Source organism: Scomber japonicus, chromosome 7 (assembly GCF_027409825.1).
Source record: "Scomber japonicus isolate fScoJap1 chromosome 7, fScoJap1.pri, whole genome shotgun sequence".
NCBI classification, from domain to species: domain Eukaryota; kingdom Metazoa; phylum Chordata; class Actinopteri; order Scombriformes; family Scombridae; genus Scomber; species Scomber japonicus.
The window spans coordinates 18,912,127-18,925,371 of NC_070584.1; positions in this window are offsets into that span (position 1 = coordinate 18,912,127).

The window sequence follows — 13,245 nt, forward strand, 5'->3', positions numbered from 1 at the left end:
CTGGGGAGCCACTGCTCTATTAGCAACCGGTAGAAATGTCTGAATGTATATTGAGCATGTTTGTCTCTCTGTTTCGATGCATGTTGACTGTGTAATATCATCCTACTGTGAATGGATTGATGCTGTACATGCAAACCCAGCAGGGAAGATGCACAGCTGTAAATTGAAGATGTTTTTCTCCCTGTTGCTTCTGTGTAGTGTAGTCTCGCAGCATATGAGCGCCTGGCTCAGATGATAAGACAGTCAGGGTGATGAATGTGCATTTCCTTACAGCATATCTTTTTGTATAAAAACATTTCCACACAGCCTAATGACATGTAGGCAAGTCACATGCTGCACAGACTGTGCAATCTTTTATGATTTTTCACTGTATTTCTGTGCATGTTGACAGTGTACATACTGTATGACAGCTCTCTGTCTGTGACAGGGTAATGGTAACTCCTGTAACTGAATGCTTTTTACAACAGTCAATGTCAGTGTCCATCAACTTCCATATGTCCTTGAGAAAAAACATCAAATTCCTTACAGTACCTCCTCTGTTGCTAGAAGTTACTCAAAATAAAATCTCTGCAAACAAGGCAGAGTCTACAGTCACACTCGGGGCTCCATGAGGCTATAGTGCTTACATGCTCCAATGGCAATACTAACATGCTGATGTTTAGCAGATATAATATTTACCATCTCAGTTTAACATGTTGACATCCTAAACTGTGCTGCTGTAATTATGACTAAACACAAAGTGCAACTGAAGCAGATACGAATGTCATATTTGGTCATAAACCAAAGTTTTGGACAAATTAATATTTCACACACATAGATGGATCATCAAAGGCATAAAAGTTGTTACAAGTCATCCCAAGGGGAACATGAATATCAGCGCCAAATTCCACAGTAATACATCACTAAAGTAATTAAGAAACACTGTCAGGGGACCGTGACTGTCCGCATTAAATTTTGTGGCAATCAATTAAAGGATAGGTTCACATTCTTCAGGTCTATCTTGATATAATCATGTGCCTATATGTACATAATAATAGGTCATTTCATACTAAAAAGACAAACTTTGAAAGAAAAGCCCTTGATTTTTCTTACTTAAACTGTTGTAGTCTCGTATTATTTTAAGCTGAACTTTTGAATGCATTTTACACAGACAGACTACTTTGGATTTTGCCTCCTATCAGCATAGATGGGAGGAACAATCACAGCAAACGGTTAATATCAGTGTACATATGGGTGTGTGGGTAGTCTTTCACAAGAGACTTGAATAAGTGTTAACCTAATCTTTGAGTTGATTTGACTTACAGTGGAGCTAGATATAAGTCAGAGGATCACCAACATCAGTAGCATTTCTTTTCTGGGGATCAAGAATGTCTACAGAGGGTGAATTATACAATGACAATAGGGGGTGTCAACTTGACAGACAACTGAAGTCTTACAGTATCTTGCTTGTTTAACGTAACGTCTGCAGTCTATACATGATAATAAATCAAATCCATTACAGCAGCTCATGGGGCACGTACAACACAACCATTTTTGTAGTCAGGGGTCACCAATACAGTTGGGGTCTGACACCAACAAATCAGACTCACACATACAACATCCGCAGACCATCATTTCTGTTCAAACATAGACTTACACATTACTGTACCAGAACCAAAGACGCTATCAACATGCCATAAATAGGCAGATATGTTACTTCCATACAGCATATAGGACTGTGCCTGACTAAAATTAAAGATATAGACCACCCAATCATCAAAATTTGTCAACAGTTTTGTTGCTTTGAAAAAAAAAAAATAATAATAATTATATGTATGTATACATATATATATATAGAACAAGTAAATCAACATTCCATTTGTTCCAGATTTATTTATTCTATTAGACTATTTTCAAGGTAAGAAAACAGGTGACAAAGTTTGATTTTTGTGTGGCTTATGTCCTTAAAGTTAGTGTTTAAATGGTATAGTCCCCCATGGGGGTATATGAAATAATAATATTCTTTCACATATGAATATTAGAAACATAGTGTATTATTCATGATTACATGTAAACAGCGTATATGAATGGTTCCACAACATGCTAATTTAGCCTCTTTTGGATTGGTCTTAATTAGTTGAGTCAACCCCCCCCCCCAAAAAAAAAGCCTTTAATTTGAACCGTAAATGCCTGTGTAAAATTTCATGGCAGTCAATCCAACAGATGTTGAAATACTTTTGTCTGGAAAAAAATGGAGTGGCTGATCAACATTGCCATCCATTGAGCCACACCAATAGTTTGCTACAAAATGTTATTTTGTCTTTCTACATGTTTGTAACTATAACTTATGCAAATGAGCACTACTCAGCCTTACTTAAATCATGACACTACAATTTTAAATGCAGGCCTACTTTTTACCTTCAAACAGTTTTTAAACAGCACAAAAACGTGTTTTTTTCTACCAATAAACATGGCTGTGCAACATGTTTTGAATGCGCCGCCATCCCTTCACCACATGAAACAAGGATAATTCCCAATCATCAAGCCTTTCATCCAGGTAAAGTACACCGCTGAACACAATGTTAATTAGCCCAAAGTCTTTGATCTTCCTCTAACAAGGAAGTGTACAGTGTTAAGAGTCTTGCATAAGGTGTAGGAAAAAAAAAAAAAAACTTTTTATGGATTTAGGTCTTTGCTATCTTTTCCAAACTTCGCTGTCTCATCACAGCTGCTGCTTCCCCCAGTGTTGCACATAAAGTTACATCTGTGGACAGTACTATTCTCAGTAACCTTGTCCAAAGATATTTTGCCGCATCTTGGATAGACCAATGTGGCCTTGGATGTCATTTAGCCTTTCGTTACAGAAAAAAAGACAATTATAGTTCTCATCTGTGCAACACTAAAGCTATTGGAGTGCTTTGTACCCCATCCCTCTTTTTCCTCTATGTGCCACACATTATCTATTTGTCAGAGAATTAGGAGATTAGTCATGTCAGACCTTGCTTCCTTTGTGAGCTATCTCTGAATTAGACTCTGTGAAGGACATTTTTGCCAGCCAGCAGGGAAAGGATCCTTCATGTTTGCATATATTTCCCACACACGTACTTTGCTTGCTAGTTGGGCACACATGGGGAGTCTACAGCTGTTCTCTGCTCTCAACCCTGCCAGCAATCGTTACGATGGATCTGAAACCTAGCGCTTGGTTGCATTAGACTTACACAATATGCAATGTATGCCTTGTTTATTTAAGTCTAACAAATACAGAGACATTAAAATAGTGTGCTTTTAACTTCCAAACTTCACAAGGGAAGGCAATTCACCCACAAAATTGAACTTTTCGACCAATTGAAAATCAATCTATCCCTTTAGACAGTTTCAAAAGGGTCAAAGTCAACAGCATGACATGTGGAGGCACTTCTGCAGAAAGTTAGTGATGCATCTCATATCCAAATAGTTTGAAAAGGGCTCTGAGGATTTAGATCAGTGTCTAGATACAGTATATTTGATTTGTTCAATTTCACCCCTGTGAAAATCCAAAGAACAGGCTGTTTTCAGAATGTCAATGTTGTGTATCATAGCCATCATAATGCTCACATATCCTGCGTCAGGACTCTAAGGTCTCTTCAGAATCCCGTGCACAAAGTGAAACGGATGAATCCCAGAGATATCCTGGGGATATTGGATTTCCCCAGCAGATGAAACTATTTGTGACCAATATGTCAATTTTTTCCAGTCTGTTTGCAAGGGGCAAGGAAGACAGGTTCTGACTTCTCTCAGCCTGAGCAGACACATGTTCTGCTGACCAGCAAAAGCTTCACATCTAGATTTAGAGAGATTGCTCTGAGGCAATTTATTAACATCCTGCCCAGGTGACAGGGTCAGCTCAAGACCTGGCTCACATTTGGAGCAAATTTAAGCGTGGCACTGCTCCCTGCCATCAGATTTGCAGCAAAACCCCACCACAGTGTTTTAAATATTATGCTAAGTATGATTAATATGTATGAGATACAATTTTAAAAGACTTCCTACTCAACTATCTCAGGTCAGTTTTATATTTGCCAAAATTCCAAATTTCATTCAGGCAAGATATGAAGGATGATCCAGATTTCATTAAAGTATTATAATAATAATTTTAAAAATACAGACAAAAATAGCTACCTCCAGAGAAACGACCTGACATTTCCAGATCGATCATTGCTGGCAGCAACCCAGCACTCAGTGAGCGTAGCTACATTTCACAAAGCATTTCTGTTCAGACTGATGTACATTATATAGGAGCAGGCAGGCAGATGCAGTCATTCTCAGATTCTCTGTGTCATCTTTTCATGTTCTTCTGTCTGACTTGAGACAAAACAGAACTTATTGGCTCCGTAAAATGAAATCACTTGCTTGTGACACAAGTGTGCCTCCTAGAATGTGTTTAGTGTGCCAAGTTTCATTAAATTCCTCTTTTAAAAACACCAGCAGTGTTTCTGTTTAGTCACATCACTTAGAAAGGTAAAATGTTGAAAGGTGACGCCTGCCACAGTAGCCGTGACTATGCTGAATTACTGTAGTGGTCCAGCTCACTGTCAGTGTTAATTTTACACAAGTCTCTTATTCATTCTAAATCTAGACAAATCATCACCACTTAAAATGAGTTCCTGAGCATGCCACTATTTAGCATAGTAACATAAACATGTTTTATTCAAATGACGAGCGATAAGAGCACGGGAGGAAGCCATATTCCCTTTAGTGCCAGCAGGCAGGCACATAGATAGATCTAGCCTCTCTGACTAAATTGTGCTTTTTTCCTGAAAATTGGCAAGCTCTGGCTCACTAGAGGCACACTATGGTGTTGTCAGTAACAATGACTGCCTGTGGCTTATTTATTTTCTTATCAGATTTAATCAGTCTGTGTTGACAGTGACATCTGCGCTCCGCAATATCCAAATGCTACCAGTTAAGATCCATGTATATTTGTGATGTTTTGTGTCATATGGCTCTAGTGTATATTTGGACCTTCATGTTTAAAGATACAATTGACCATCTAATATTGGGCATAGTCACATATGTTGGAGATGAGGAGAATACAGTACATGTTGGAATCTGCCCTGACCCACTGTAACACAAAATATAGGACAAGCATCACAGAGTAAGTGAGCCTATAAATGTAGACACATTTTTGTTAATCTACCAAATCCTTTCTGTCTTTTATCTTCTGTCTCTTTTTTCATGTAGATCTTAATGAGACTGTTCTCTTCTTTATTTATGAAGGCTGTTTATATCCAGTTATTTTCTTTGAAACTTAGATAAAAGGTTATTCACTTTAGATTTATCGTTGACGAATGAGTGAAAGTTGAATAAAAAGACTCTGGCCTTTTGCCCTCTAGTCTCTTACTAAACAGATAGCTGCTGGTTTTGGACAGCTGTATGACTGACTGCATCTCCACTGAGGAGCACATTTTTCCACTTTTCTGCCCGTCTCAACTGCTGGGTATGTCGAGAGGCGTTTGGCTGTCTGGAGAAGCGACGCTGGACTTCTGGGCAAATGTGTGTGTGTTTGTGTGTGTGTGTGTGTGTGAGAGAGAGAGAGAGAGTGTGTGTGTGTGTGTGTGTGTGTGTGTGTGTGTGTGTGCGTGTACAGATCTGTGTAGTGTATGTGTATCGTCCATGTCTACCTCCCTCACTTGCTGAAACATATCCGTCCAAATTTGACAGCGCTGGGGCAGACAGCCATGTTGCAGAATTCTGATCATTTAAATGCTCAGAGGCCTGCTTGAATAGAAGAGGTGTTAAAAAAAAAGGAAGACACGCAAAGAGAAAGATAGAGAGCAGCCCTTCACATGCCTCCATATCACATAAGGGACTGCCTGCCACTTTCCTGTGAAAAATAATGCTCACTTGTCAATCTTCCAAGAGCCAGTCAGATAGCCGCAAGTCCCATGGAGACCTATTGAGGTGTATGCTTTGTTTCATCTGGGGCATGCCTCAGAGGAGATCGGGTGTGTTGTATCTACGAATTGCCTTCAAAATATAGGGAAGGGAAAAGGGGGCACATTCGGTGCAACCCCTGACTTGATGTGCTCTCTGACTTCAGCACAGAAACTGAACCAGAATATTTACTAATTTGCCTAAATAGAAAGAGACAAATTCAAGTGATATGTATTTGAAATAAAGTCGGTCTTAATAATTATTTATAATGCTGACTGCACCACACTTGAAAATTGTGAAACAAAGATAAAAGATTAAAGATAAATAGTGTTGCACTTTGTATACAACACAATTTTAACTGCTGTTCAATAGTAAAATTGCTCATGAACCTTTTAGAAAAAAATAGATTTATCACTGCCCTAATTATTTAAATTACTGTCTCATGATAAATCGACTAGCACATAGTTATGTGCACAATGTTGCTGGATTTCTCCAGAAAAAAAAAAACTATTCTCTGAAATCCATAGCACAAACTATAAAGGTGTCAAGTGATGTATCTATGCTGCAATGCAAATAAATAAAAACATACCCAGCAGCTTGAGGACGAGGTCTGCATATCTGTCCACGCAAACATTTCCATGTCATTTTGAAATACACTTCCTATTACAGTTTCATGATGCATAGCACTGATGTGAAAGCGAAAAACCTTACTTGTGTAGCTGTGGGAAACAGAAAGAAAGGTGCGTTTTTTTTCTAAATATAGTTAACAGCTGATGACAATGCTCTAACATGTCCAGAGCAGCCAACCGTGCCTTAAGCCTACAGCGACTGTGTTGAAAGAGACTCTGTCCTAAACATCCCGGGTCGTCTTAAATGAGGAGGTTTGTATCAGTCAATCTCGCACAGAGAGAAAAATTGAATGTTTTGCAAATTATTCACAGGGATTATAAATCACAGCGGTGTCAGTGTTTCCAATGATGGGAGAGGATTCTTCCTCATTCCTTAATACAAATGACACGGAAAACAACAGCTGCAGCAATAAAACGCTCTGCCATAAAAAGGGATAAATAAATGTACAAAAAGGAAAAGCCAGAGCTCATCATTAAACATGTCTTTGTGTATTTCAATGTCATCTCAATGACTCAACGTCTGTTTTATTGTTGTTGTTGTTTTTGCTTGTTCCTGTCTCGTGTAGCCCATTGTCTAATTCATTTATCTCATTTATGTCTTTTTTATGTTTATCCCATTGGATTTTAATTGTAACTGATTTCCTGTCTGTAAGCACTTTCTTAAACTTTTGAAAAGCGTTCTTTACCTTGCCTTTTGGTGATATACAACCTAAAACTGCCTGAGGAGATTTCAGCATCTTGATATTGGTCAGTCAACAAAATGCATTGCGGTATGTGACAGCTTCATATTTCTCAAGCATCCAGGTGTCATAAAGTGACACATTTTAATAATAATGGTGTCTTCATATACAGCGTATTCCCAGATACACTCAGAAAGACACATTGACGTGATAGTTTACCACAAGCTACAGACAGATGAAAGACTATCTGCAAAAAGTTGAATAAAGGGTTTAGAAAGAAATGTGAAGATTTCTTTAGAGCTATCTAAAATCTAGTTTGAATGAGAATATGTAATTCATCCAGATTAATTTTTAAAATATTAAAAAGGGATAACAACATTTCTCTATCATGTTCTTTTGAAATTTAAGGACATTGGGTTCAACTGGCCCAGTATTGATGCATAGTACAATATGTCTACTGCCTTAGCCAACCTCTTAAGGACAGAGCACCATGTACAGTAAAGCACAAAACAGCACAGGCTGGAAATACCTTTGTTATGTTATAATACGTACTGTTGAAAAGATTAATGTCAAATTCTCAATTTTTGAAAAATTTAGAATCACCACAATCACAAAAGGTCCTTGAGCATATAGTCATACAGTGCACAAAAATATATTGGGCTGATGGATTCAGCAGTATGTGGGATTAGCTGCGGACAGATCCACACATGGACACTCACACACTAACACACAACCAAATGTATGATCCCCTCCAGGCTTACACCCAGCAGAGATAAAAACTCAAAGATCTAGGTTACTAAAGGATTTTTTAAATTCTCTGACAGTAATGATGAAATGGCTAATAAATGACTGATGAGGGACTATATTCTCCAACAGTCACTCCCTGCCAAGACGAGTGTCACCCTGTTTCTGTTAACATTTACTGCACTTTGTCATTATGCAAGGCAGCAACTGAGGTGGTTAACTACACTAAGTCCGGGTGAGAACATGTGGTGACTCTGGCTAATGAAGGTGAAACACAATGACACTCCATTTCCACATTAGCCTCCCCCTTTTCCCTCTTCACTTTTCTCTGTGGGTTCGCAGTGACCCGATCCTCCCTGCTCATCTGTGCTCTGTGACCGCTCGAAACACCGGGACACACACACACACTTGTGTTTTTATTCATATTCTTGTGAGGACTAACTGTATTATTTTCCAAGCATTGAAGCCTTAAGTCTGTGAAGACACCTGCAGCAGAAACAAATAAGTTAAATCCTAAGTCAGTGACTTCCTCTTGAACATTAAAAAAAAAACATTTTGACTAGTTGCGTTGCAACAATGCAACACAGAAGTAAAAATTCTACTCAAGCTCACTTTACAAGGCGAAGCTATGCAGCATGTGATATTTTTAAAATTCAAATGAAAATCAGTGAATCAGTTGACACTTTCACTTGGGGTTATCAATGCATTTAAATGTCTGCACGTACGGTAACTTTAACTATTGGCAGCTAACCTCAGCTTTAACCTCAATTTTAAGCCTATGCTAGCCCAATGTTAATTGCAACCTTACAGGGACAGTTTCGAAGGACTGTACTTTTTTTCCCCAATTACCCATAGTAATGCACTTATACACACTTCTTTTATGTCTCTGTTTTATGAGTGTTTATCTAATTAGAAGCTCTTCAAAAAGTAATAATATTAAGATGGATGGTTGCCCTAACTTTATGCCAACATTCTCGGCCTTATTTTCTTTCCTGGACTATTCTTGTAGGTTTAACTTCTAATCTTTGTGAGAAGAGAGTTTTCACAATGTTTTCTTAGCAAAGCTTACTTTGAGCCACAGTACTGGTGTAGTCATGTATCCATTTTCTAGCAACCATCAAATACAGAAATTACAGGATAAAATCACAATTGTATTCAAATTAAGTTGGAACCAAAACCTACAGTAATAAAACCCCTCACAACTTCAGCACTCAGGTTAGATAGCTTCCAAAAGAGCAATGGGAGAACATTTCACCTTTGAATGTAACACAAAATATTCTCACTCTGTTGCCCTAATATTCATTGGTCCTCACAAAAATATAAGGCAGGAGTACACACAAACACAGCTGTATCTATATGTTTAACCCTGGTTGGGAACACATATAAATCAACCTTGGCATTAATCTTCCGCAGTAGAGGTGTTGTACATATTTTCTCTGTTGGGCAGAATTGTTTTTCCAGTGCCAGAGACAGTTCTCCACCCACCACAATATAGTTGAACTCAAAAATATTCAACTCCCATTGCATTTTAAGTTTATTGGCAAAATGTAATTTCTTTTTAGGTATTTGTAATAAACAAATTACACAAGAACCGTTTAAACAGTTAAATAAAACTAATATTACAACGCTTGAAGCCAAATTCAACACTAAATCCTACTTTCAATGACTACTGCAGTCACAAAAATATTCAACCCCCGAATAGAATTCATCATAAGAGCACACATTTGCAAATCAAGTGTGGTCTAAAGCAACATATCAAGGGCTTCATTAGTTGCATCAGGTGTGCTTGAAATAGAACCCCTGAAATACCTGGACTGGTGACGGTGACGTTTCATTGCATGGTAGAAATATGGCTAACTCACTACTTGCCCCCCATTATAGTCAAGCAGGAGGCTGGTAGCCAAGGTGGAGCATGGCGGAACCTCTTTGAAGACGGGACACCTCTGGAGGCTGGGCAGGAGGCCGAATGGCAGAGACAGGAATCTGAGCAGGAACCCACGGTGGCCGGCGACGGAGGCAGAACCAGAGGCTGAGACGGAGATGGAACCTGAGGCTGCTCGTCAGCAGAGGCCGAGGCAGAGTCCGAGGCAGGCTGCTCGTCAGCAGAGGCCGAGGTAGAGTCCGAGGCAGGCTGCTCGTCAGCAGAGGCCGAGGCACAGGCCGGAGCCTGGGGTAGCTGCTCGTCAGCAGAGGCTGAGGCAGAGTCCAAGGCAGGCTGCTCATCAGCAGAGGCAGAGTCTGAGGCAGGCTGCTCGTCAGCAGAGGCCAAATTCACAAATATTTAGATAGACTTTTTGTTTCTCATCTCAAAGCTGCAGTAAACAAGTGTTGTTTACAGAATAATTGTTTATTATACATTTGTATTACAGAAATGGACAAGGAGGGCAGGATAACAGAAAAGCTTATAGCATGTACCAACTTAGTATACGGTATGAATTAAAAGATGAAATAGGCTTGTGATGTGTAACTTTCCTTTTACTGTAATCCACTATGACTAGTTTAAATTTGATAGGAATAAGTTGTGAGAGCATCTTGTCACCTGTTTGCTCCATTACAAGATTAATTTCCTAATCCCTACTAATTTTTTCGCTTGCAAACACTTTAAGACCACCAACTGGCTTGCACACTGCATGGCAGTTCTAATATTAACTGACTGCTGTCAACTTTTTTATAAGTCATGTAATGGATTCACCGGCTTGACTCTGAGCACACTCATGCTACCATTTACATGTTATTGTAAAGGCTCTGGAAATAAGCATGGGGTATATGACCCCAATTAGCACTTATCTCCATTACTTGGAGAGCTGCAATCCCATGAGGAGGATTTTACATGATCATTGTCAGTCAGTAGGGGATGTCAAAGAACTTTCACAATGACAGTGTCTCAATCCATCAACTTTATCTCGAGACATTTGGCTTACTCCTTATAAAAATATGTTTTTGTATGTAGAGAAATGTGGTGTTATTATGAAAGTATAAGTCAGCAGTTTTCCACTGCATGGGTTGTGGCTTAATAACACTGAGTTGCTGCTGAGGGTGTTGATTAGATGCAAAGGTGAAAATCTAAGATGCTGGAAAAACTAACAAACCAATATATATTTATGAAGTTAATTACAGGATGTGCTCAAATGATACCTTTTCATTATCATGTCCATTGTCAAATAGCAACTAGCGGTGAAAGGTGTCAGATTACAAATCAGTGCCAATTATATAGAAATTATGAGTCAATACTTTTCCTTAGGCTGACAGACTAGTGCTTTACAAGTACAGTAAATTGTTTTGAGTCTCATGAATCAGATTGTATCAGGTGTTAAAAGATAAAATTAGTTGTGGATAATTTATGGGTTAGGGTTAGTATTGAAGAATATAGCAGACCATTATTCACATTTCATAAACTATGCAATGATAATCATAGTTTGTGGGACACAGCGATGCTGCCAAACCATTTTTTTAAAAATTCCAAGATGTCATCGATATCACATTTAGTGGGGCACTCAAAAGATTTATTTATTAAAAAGACAAAGTTAATGGCACAGCAATTTGAGCATATTTGTTCATTAATTTTAAATTGAGTACACAGTGAATCAAACTCTAACATGGTTTCTTTTAGATTTATTTTTCAGCCATTCTGATTTCTCACAGATGCTAAATTAAGCAATTAATCAAATCATGTTTTTTGACAAAGGTGCAAAATTTAAAGTAAATAAAGCAGAGTGATTGCTCGCTGATTTACTATTGTGTTTCACAATTGGGGTTGTGATATCACTTTCAACCAACAAGTGGCTTGTAAACCAGCTCATGCCAAGAATCAGGAACAAGAGCAGCGCTTCAATGCTGTATAATCAACTTGCTTATTATTCATAGTAGTCTATCCAGTGTTGATTAATGCCTCTGAGCAAATATGTACAGAGGGTTTGGTTAATCTGCAGTGTTGTTTTAATCAAGTGGACCTTTGTTTTGTCCAGCTGCATAGTTTGTGCAGCAGCCTTGCACTTTCACATGGTCATTATGTATTGATCACTGCATGCATGAGAAATTCTGTAGGGAAGAAAATCTGTTTTACTTGGCTGTTTTCTACCTCCACCCACTCTCCTCTGCAACATCACCTTTCACTGTGCCTCCTCCCTCACTCATCTGTCTCGACATCTTTCCTTCCTATAGTAGCATTCAGAGTCTAGCTGTAAATCCTTTGAGCATTTTATCATGCAGTGGCGACAGTGGGCACCCCTGTCAGCTGCCCTGACCCCAGTGGACCTTTGCCACTATCGACCAAGTGACCCAGTGTACTGTTAAGGGAAAACAACATTTCCTGCAACTGTGGCGAGGTCCCTGAGCAGTGTAAGAGAAACTGACAATGTGACTGACGCCGGGTGACAAACATTTTGAACTCAAACAACAGGAAATGAATGCAGGGAGCACAGCTCAAGGCACAACACATTGAATGTGGCACACTTAAATTGACACATCTATCCAGATGACACATGTTGATACCTTCGCTGTGGCTTCAGTTCCACTTGTAATTCTCTGCATCTGGTTGTCCTCCAATGCTGCTGGCACACTGGCCACATAAAGACAGACCCTGTAGAAACTGGAGCTGCCCTTTGAATATAAATGTAAGTAGCTTAGCTTTTACATCCCCAAATAAATCTTAACATGGCCTCAGCAGCTACACAAAATGTAATGCAAAAGGAGGGTCAGCTGTGCTACGAGATGACCCAGTTTAAAATAATTAAAAACACAGTTTGCACTTAGCCAGGGAACAGTATATGCATAACTCTTTGCTTTTCATGTGGGACGTGGTGGCCACTGGAATTTAAGTGCCAAACCCTGGATGCCTACTGAGCTACATAACTGTTTATTAGTCTTTTTTTAAATATTTTGTTCCCTACCCCAATTGCGCATTTAAAAATAACCTATAGTTTTTATATGAATATTTCATTTCAAACATAGTTTGTCTCAGTTTGTATTGAAACAACAGATTTTAAAACATAATAATATGGCAACCTGTGTTACTTTCAAATATCTCCTGAAGATCTAATTTAACCGATCTGCCAGCCACAGCTGTAAGAGCTGTGAGTTTTAATATGGCTCTTGCTTGATATCTTACCTTCAAGCCGAAATGTCCCCCGACGTACTCTAGACAAAACTACCATTCAAGCATCTGTTGGGATCCCCCTGGCTCTGCTTTAATGCATTTGAACCATTATGCATTGAATTGCAAAGTCGGGCCACAGTCTGTCATTGAAAATGCTATCCAAGTAAGAACATCTGCAGTGGCAGCCAGACTTGTGCTGTACATA